Raw genomic sequence first — 9,213 nt, 5'->3', positions numbered from 1 at the left:
AGCATTTCCAGTAAGATCAGGAACAAGACAAGGTTGCCTACTCTCACCACTATTATTCAACATAGTTTTGGAAGTTTTAGCCACAGCAATCAGAAAAGAAAAAGAAATAAAAGGAATCCAAATCAGAAAAGAAAAAGTAAAACTGTCACTGTTTGCAGATGACATGATACTATACATAGAGAATCCTAAAGGTGCTACCAGAAAACTACTAGAGCAAGTCAATGAATTTGGTAAAGTAGCAGGATACAAAATTAATGCACAGAAATCTCTTGCATTCCTATACACTAATGATGAAAAATCTGAAAGAGAAACTAAGGAAACACTCCCATTTACCATTGCAACAAAAAGAATAAAAAACCTAGGAATAAACCTACCTAAGGAGACAAAAGACCTGTATGTAGCAAACTGTAAGACACTGATGGAAAAAATTAAAGATGATATAAACAGATGGAGAGACATACCATGTTCTTGGATTTGAAGAATCATCATTGTGAAAATGACTATACTACCCAAAGCAATCTATAGATTCAATGCAATCCCTATCAAACTACCACTGGCATTTTTCAGAGAACTAGAACAAAAAATTGCACAATTGGTATGGAAACACAAAAGACCCCGAATAGCCAAAGCAATGTTGAGAAAGAAAAACAGAGCTGGAGGATTCAGCCTCAGTGACTTCAGACTATACTACCAAGCTACCTTAATCAAGACAGTATGGTACTGGCACAGAAACAGAAATATAGATCAATGGAACAGGATAGAAAGCCCAGAGTTAAACCCACACACATAGGGTCACCTTATTTTTGATAAAGGAGCCAAGAATATACAATGAGAAAAGACGGCCCTTCAATAAGTGGTGCTGGGAAAACTGGACAACACTTTGTTTCACCAGGGTGTATCTATGCACATATACATACTCAAATTGTGATAGCTCCATTAAAAATGCTAACCTATTTTAAATGATCTCTGATTATTTCTACCACTCCCAAATGGAGGCCACCAATATTTCCATTTGACCAATAGCTATTTTCATTAGCTCTAGTCACCTAGTGGCATCCAATGTCCTTTCTTCTCCCATTTCATTGAGCCTCACTGAATGCATCCACAGATAATGCCCACTAACCCAAAATCTGTGCCATGTGCTGAATCCTAAAGCTCTCAAAGCCATCAATCTTTGGGATATCAGAGCAGGACTGGAATCCACAAAGAGCCTGAAAGAATGAGTATCAAAATAGCTCCAATATATCCAGAATTTTACATCTTTTAAGAAAACAGTTCTTCCACCTTCTAGCTCTTCCCTTCTAATTCCAAGGTCTCAATTCTTGTCCAAAGAGCCAGGCTGGGAACATATACCATGTCATCCCTTCCATCTTTCTACTTACCCCATTTCCTATGACTGCTTCTTCAACCAGACTCAGAGCTTGGGGAAAAACAAAAAGCTACCTGCATCCCAATCTAGACAGTGAAAAAAACACTTTTATAATAGGGCATTAAAACTCATCGAGATTTCAGAGGCCATCAAAATTATGCCTACATATTTTATATTTCATAATGTGTATCCTTTTAACATTGTGGAAATCTCAATTATCATTTTAAGACACTTAGAATAAGCACCTTAGATGCTCAATACGGCATCATTTTTTGGTTTGTTTTTGTTTTTGTTTTTGCAGTACGCGGGCCTCTCAGTGTTGTGGCCTCTCCCATTGCGGAGCACAGGCTCCGGACGCGCAGGCTCAGTGGCCATGGCTCACAGGCCCAGCCACCCCACGTCATGTGGGATCTTCCCGGACTGGGTATCGAACCCGTGTCCCCTGCATTGGCAGGTGGACTCTCAACCACTGCACCACCAAAGAAGCCCAGGTGTCATTTTAATACAACTGATTAAAATGGGTTACATAATGCATGAGTTAGAAGATTTTTAAATATAGAAAATATGTAAGAGAAAATAACTTTTGTAGAACCACATAATAAATTCTATAATTCCAATAATTAAAGTAGATAAATACCAGAATCTACCATGCCATGTAAAATATGAAGAAGACTGCCTAATATCAATTTTGCGAAGCATTTACACTGTTTACAGAAAATTTACAACACATAAAATCTTTTAAATAAAACTTCTCCTATCAATGTTAGCCACAATTTGATAAACAGTAACTCCCAAAAAACTATTGTCATTTATTCACCACTGATTTCAGTAAATCAAGAAAATGGAAATTTATGATAATATATTTTCTCCTAAATGTGAGTAAGCTTAGTACATTGACACTAAAAAACAAAATAATTTAATTGATAAGATCAGGTTACGACAAGATAGGTCATCACACAATTACTCCAGGAACTGGGAGGACAAGAGCACAACCAGAGAATCCCCTCTTCTTGAGTATGATTAGATAAATTTGCCTTATAAAATCATTTGTCACAACCGGAGTACATAAATGTTACAATCAAAGGTATGTGATTAAACTTGCATATGCAAATAATTTAAAAGGAGGGGATGACAAGTTTCTACGTCAACAAAATATAAAAGATATGTATTAATTTTCTAAGAAATGTAACTAAGTACAAGTGAATGCTAGCAGGAACATTAAAAGACAGAAATAACAAAACACATCCCTTAACTTTTTAGGACTTTCTTCACCAAGCTTCCACTTAATTCTTTTCTCATACTATTGGGATAGATTTGTGATCTTTCCCCTTTTTAATGCTCTTTGATGACCTTTCTCCAGATTCTAATACAGCACATTCCATCAACCATTTTTTAAATGCACAATCATTCTGACACATTGAAAATAATCTGAAGTTTCAAATTCTATATAATTAAGTATATTCCGCATCTCATTGTTCAATTAACTTCACTCAGCATAAAACACTCATGAGTCTCTTCTACTCACTCCCTACTTCACTTATTTCAACCCCAAAAGACTGGCTCTTCCTTAACCTGTGCTTCCAGATTACCATTCTTCCTTACTAATTGTTTCTTTACCCACTTCTCAGGATCAGCTGGCTAGATTAAACCAGGGTTGCCTCAGCCTCCTGTCAATGTAATTTGGAATACTTCTTCTAATTCCATCCACACAAAAATCCTGCTGTGGCCCTGAAAAATGCACCACTCAGATCTCTTGCTATGGGGAACATAGTTGATAGATGGCCCTAACTGCTGCTTTCTGAATCCACCCCCCTGTCCCTGCTGAGACCACACTTTCCACTGGTTGCCCCCAGCCAATGACTGAGCATGGGGATGCTGAGGCCAGCCCAAGCTTTCTTATAACTCTGCTGCAGCCTGAGACTCTTCCTAAGCAACTCTTCTTCCTTTCCTCTTTCTCTTACACGTGTTCCCCCCAATAAATCTCTTGCACATCTAGTATATAATGCCATTTTGGCATCCGTTCCTAGAGGACTCAATCTGGTACACCTCCAGCTCCATAACCAGCCCATCTCTCTCAGCCTCTCCCAGTCCAGCAGGCCCAACATTAACCTAATATGAACTCTCAGAGTTTCTTATTGCCAAGTAGTTATGACACTAGGAATTTTCTCACTTGAGATACCTTCATACTAAAAAAGGTATCTAGTAGACACTCAATGGACATTAATTCTATTTGGTTGCCCTCAAAGCTGCATCAATACAATATATAAAGATTAACTTGAGGTTCTGAGAAAAAAACTGAAATTTACTCAGGAAACAAATTAACTACACATTGTATATCTAGCACTGTGCTAGATGTGAAAAATTTGAAGTTCATTAAGGTATGGTTGCTGTCTTCAAGGAATCCCTGGGCTATTTGTAATAAAGGTAACCCTTAGAAAGCACTGTAGAGTTTGCAAAGCAATTTAAGATACTTTTCCTCACTTATGCCTTGCAAATCCCTTTATATGGGGATAAACAAGGATCCCCTCCTATTAGTTTACTTTTTCGTGAGCCTGGACCCCAGAGGGAGCAGGGCAAGTGCTGAACCACAAGAAAGGGTCAAAGGCAGGAAAACCCCATTTTGCCACATGGAGGACTGAGTTGTATGAGTGATAAATCCAAGTCAAACTATTAAGAGAGACATATATATATGGACACTGTCAGGAGTTTAAAACTGACTATATTTGGCTTGCAAAGATGAAAATCCTACCCTCAGTTAAAGCTTTGCTCCTCAGCTGCCAAATCAAACATTGCAATATACTTACCAACTTGCAACACTCTTATGTTTAAATGTAACCACTTTTCTGAAATTTTACCTTCTATAATTTAGACATAACGAGGGTTTTCTTTTAACTTGAAAATATTTTTAAATGCTTTTAATATTTTTACAAAAACCCTAAGAAATTATGAAAATCCGTCTGAGTGGAAAAGATCAAGGGCCTTCTCAGAAGGTCTTGAAAGCAGACTTGGTTCACATCACACTGGAATCATTGAGGAGCATCTTCTGGGATGACTTCCAGCAGCAGAATGTGCTCAGACTGGACAGCTGCTGCTCTGTTTCCTCCCTCACCCTCCCCCAACATCAGATTTTTCAGATAAAATCAGGACCAAAATTAATATAATGGGGAAGGGAAGTTACAAAAAGGAAGCCTGTGCAGTTGGAAAGTACCTTACCTTGAACCATAGCAATATTCTTCTCTTTATTCTTTTTTTGCTCAATACCCCATGAAAAAGTTTAGAAAAACTTTGTAAATTTCTAGGTTGACACATAAAATGTCTTTTTCACCACAGTTTAAATAGCTGCAAAGAAAGTAATTTCCAGAATATTATAAATACTAACATTACTGTTTTAAATGTAGCCAATGGGATATATAGGTATCATCAATTTGATACCATCATCTATTTTATTAATAAATAAGCAAATACATGACAAGTTTTTCTTTAATTATAAAAAATTTGTCTTTGTCCTTTTTCTTCTTGAGATGATTATTTCATGTGGCTTCCCCTTCAGCATCTATAGAATATGATTTTTAAAGTAATTGTTTTATGCTCGAAACTACTTTTGACCACCTTAGCATACTTCTTTGCTACAAAAATATGTCTATAAATTGAAATTGATTTTTATTTCCTGTGATCTTAAACATCTAAGAATTATAAGTTTCCTTCTGGAATGAGGTATTGCTATAACAATTATTAGTACATCATACTAATAAATAATAATAATTACTATTAAAGGTAGTAGTAAATAATTGATCAAGACAGTATAAATGTTTCACAAATTTTGGTGAGTAATTACTAAACAAAAAGAAAAATGCATTGGAAATGTTTATCTTAATAAGATGAATTAGGGGTAGTGCTTATGGCTTCTTGATTGAAGAAGACTGCTAACACCAATACTTTGAATTTGTCCCTTCCCCACTCTCTTCTCCAGAGGCTTTTACAGCACTGAGCACAGCAGTGTGATAAGTTCAAGATGGATGAGAGGTCTGCATTTCTTTGGTATGACATGGAAAAGGAGCAACTTTGAAAGGGGAAGTGGGAATGGAAAACAACAAATGAGTTATCAAGCAAATCAATTTTGTTAGAGTACATATGGAAGTTGAACAAATGAAAACTGATACACTTAAAACCACTTTAACTCACATAGGCCTTGTTAAGCTTCCAAATGCCTCCCAGTAGAATCTGTGGATGTGGTTCTATTTGTCTGACTGATAGAGATGAAGAAAACTCCCCACATCACTCTATGAAACAGCAGCACAGGGCCCCTGTGCAACACCCTCACCTCCACAGGGAATCACCCTCAATCCTCTTATCTTAGGGATGCTACTGTACTTAATTATCAAGCTCTGTTAAGTTATGAATTTAAAAAATTAATTTGGTAAAATCCTAATTACCCAATACTTGATGAAGTTTACATTTTGTGAATATTGGTTCATTTAGGTCTTTTTAGCTTTAAGACTTCATTTAAACTAGCCTAGCAAAAATGAGCGATCAGCTGAACTAGTCAATAAACAAATTCTTAGTGGGCGCAAACTACATGCTCAACTTTGTATTAAATCATGAAATGGTCTCAAAATAAACGAGAAGCATGGACCTTATCCTCTGAGAGTTGCAGTCTTCCTGGAGAAAATTATATATTGCCCCTAGAAAAGATGTAACTAATAAGACAATACCCTATAACAATACAATATATAAATATAATATGATTTAATGCAATATAATAAACACACTATAACTTAATTGCCACATGACAAGTCCATGGGGAAGACATAACTATGGAATAGGAATTACATGAAATGAACAAAGAACTTTTACAGTGGAGATAATATACAGGGATTTGCAATATTTAGCCAATATTGCCCCTGAAGGGCATATATATTGGCTAACATTCTGGACAAAAATGAAATCTATAATTAGCTATCAGAAAAATGCCAATCAATGAGTGCTATGGTCTAAATGTTTATGTCCCCTGAAAATTCATATGTTGAAATCCTAATGCCCAATGTAATGGTATTAAGTGAGGCTCTGAGAGGTGCTTAGGTCAGGAGGGTGGAACACTCAAAAATGGGAGTGATTTTATGAAAGACCCCAGAGAGCTCCCTAGCACCTTCCACCATGTAAGGACAAAGCAAAATGACAGCTGTCTATGAACCAGGAAGCCCTCAATTAACGTCTGCCAGCACCATGATCCTAGAATTCTCAGCCTTCAGAAATATGAGAAACAAATGTTTGTTGCTTATAAGCCATCCAGTCTATGGTATTTTAGTACAGCATCTCAAGAGGACTAAAGCAGTGAGATACTACTTACCATCCACTAGGATGACTATATTCAAAAAGATAAATAACAAGTGTTGGTAAGAATGTAGAGAAACTGGGCTTCCCTGGTGGCGCAGTGGTTGAGAGTCTGCCTGCCGATGCAGGGGACACGGGTTCGTGCCCCGGTCTGGGAAGATCCCACATGCCGCGGAGCGGCTGGGACCGTGAGCCATGGCCGCTGAGCTTGCGCATCCGGAACCTGTGCTCCGCAACGGGAGAGGCCACAGCAGTGAGAGGCCCACGTACCGGGGAAAAAAAAAAAAAGGAATGTAGAGAAACTGGAACACTCCTACACTGCTGGTGGGAATGTAAAATGGTGCAGCCACTTTGGAAAAATTTGGCAGCTCCTCAAAATACTAAATATAGGGTTACAATATGACCCAGCAATTCCACCCCTAGGTATAGATGCAAGATAAATGAAAACATGTTTCTACAAAAACTTGTACCCAAATATTCACAGCAGCATTATTCATTATAACCAAAAAGGAAAAACAATCCAAATGTCCATCAATTAATTAATAGATAATATTAGTATAAAGGAATATTATTCAGCAATAAAAAGAAATGAAGTACTGATGTTTAATGCAACATGGATAACCTTGGAAATATTATGCTAAATGAAAGAAGCCAGTCACAAAAGGCCACATATTGTATAAATTATTTTATATGAAATGCCCAGAATAAGCAAATATACAGAGACAGAAAGTAGATCATGGTTGCCTAGGGCTGGGGAGATGGAGGGATTGGGGGATAATAGCTAATGTGCAAAGAATATCTTTTGGGGTGATGAAAGTGTTCTAAAATTTATTGTGGTGATGGTTTCAAAACGCTGTGTATATACCAAAAACCATTGAATTGTACACTTTAAATTTGTAAATTGTATGGTATGTGAATTATAGCTCAATAAAGCTGTTACTTTTTTTAAAAAAGGAAGCTTCCTTTAAAAAGGAAGTCTAAATTTTTTCCACATGGATTCTATCTTCTTTTTGGACCATTCTCTCAAGTCATACAAAGACATGTACTTATTTCTACTCTTTTAGTCCAGTGTTTTCTGAGGCACTTTAGAACTATTTGGGCTGAACCTGCAGCCATGTGGGTGGCCCCATCCCACCCTGTGCTCAGGGTCAGCCCACTCCCCTTGAAGAAGCATGAGCCACTCCCATTGATTTGGAACATTGTCCATCTGTTTCCCCTTCTTTCTTTTGTTGTTGAATAGCAATGTCCTGACTATTAAGCTCCAAAGGTTTTGGGATTAACTCTAGCTTTCTCATACTATCAGCTGAAGAATGTGGTGGAAAATAATGCTAAAACATAGTCGGGCCCTGATTTATTTTTCATTTGCCTTTGAAATAATTTATGTGCTTTATATCACAGATTGAAATTATTAATTGTATTTTGGATGTAATATCAGCATTCCCAGAGCATAATACTCTCACTGAATAGATGGTTGATGGAAAAATATCTGAGGTGTTTCTAGTATTCAGGGAAAAGCAACTACAGAACTGAACACTTGTTTTAGAATAACCATAAAATGTGTGACACATATGCAAATAATAAAAAGTTAGTGATTTTTATCCTTTAGCTGCTTCCAGAACTATAATCAACACCTCACTTGTGTCAAAAAATAAAGCAAAGCATATCATACAAGCAAATATACCTTAAATATTTTATTAAATTGTTTCTTTCAAACCAGTGTCTTATCTCAAGCCTGGGGACCATAGTTAATTAATTACCCATCCATGCACCTGAAAAAGGCAGGAAGAGCCAGACATGTTAAAAAAAAAAGTCCTAGACCAAGATGCAAGAGACCTGGGTTTACATCCTGGACCTAACATTTAATAACCATGGTAATTTTGTCAAAACTATGAACATCTCTGAGCCTCTGCTTTTTTGTCTCTAATATGGGTATAATAAAAATTGCCCTGCCTTTACCACAGGACAGTTCTTAGAAACAAATATAAAAGTATTTGGAGAAAAATATAAAAGATACATACAATATTAAGAGTTATACGTTGGATGAGAGAATTGGACCGTATTCAGTATGAGGCCACCTCCTCTCCCTTTGATTACCTTTTTATTTGCAAGCATTGACTCCCTTGGAAGAGTACTATGTATTGAGTATCTTTCCTGGTAATGACAGACTTAAACACTTTCTCTGGCATTTTGGTTCATTCTTACATCATTGCATTTTTCATTGAAGAATCCAAGGATAAAAGAGATTGAGTAACAAAGCTACATGGATAATGATTTTAGAAAAGGAATTAAAACTTAACCCTAAATTCATGTTTTTTCTACTACATGCTACTTTGGGGTGGGGGGCAGATTCTCCTTTCCTAGATCTTTAAAGCAACCAAATTACAGTGTCCACCATCCATAGACCAGGAAATGGGAAGGCAAGATTATCTGAAGATTGTTATCAAGCTCAGATGGCAATAGGTCCCAATTTGCTCATGACAATCTCTGTCTTTGCTGGTTGTCCTAATATAATT

The sequence above is a fragment of the Neophocaena asiaeorientalis genome, unplaced genomic scaffold (assembly GCF_003031525.2).
Source record: "Neophocaena asiaeorientalis asiaeorientalis breed wild unplaced genomic scaffold, Neophocaena_asiaeorientalis_V1.1 scaffold116, whole genome shotgun sequence".
Lineage (NCBI taxonomy): Eukaryota > Metazoa > Chordata > Mammalia > Artiodactyla > Phocoenidae > Neophocaena > Neophocaena asiaeorientalis.
The sequence above is the reverse complement of the archived record's forward strand: the minus strand, read 5'-3'. Positions refer to the sequence as shown.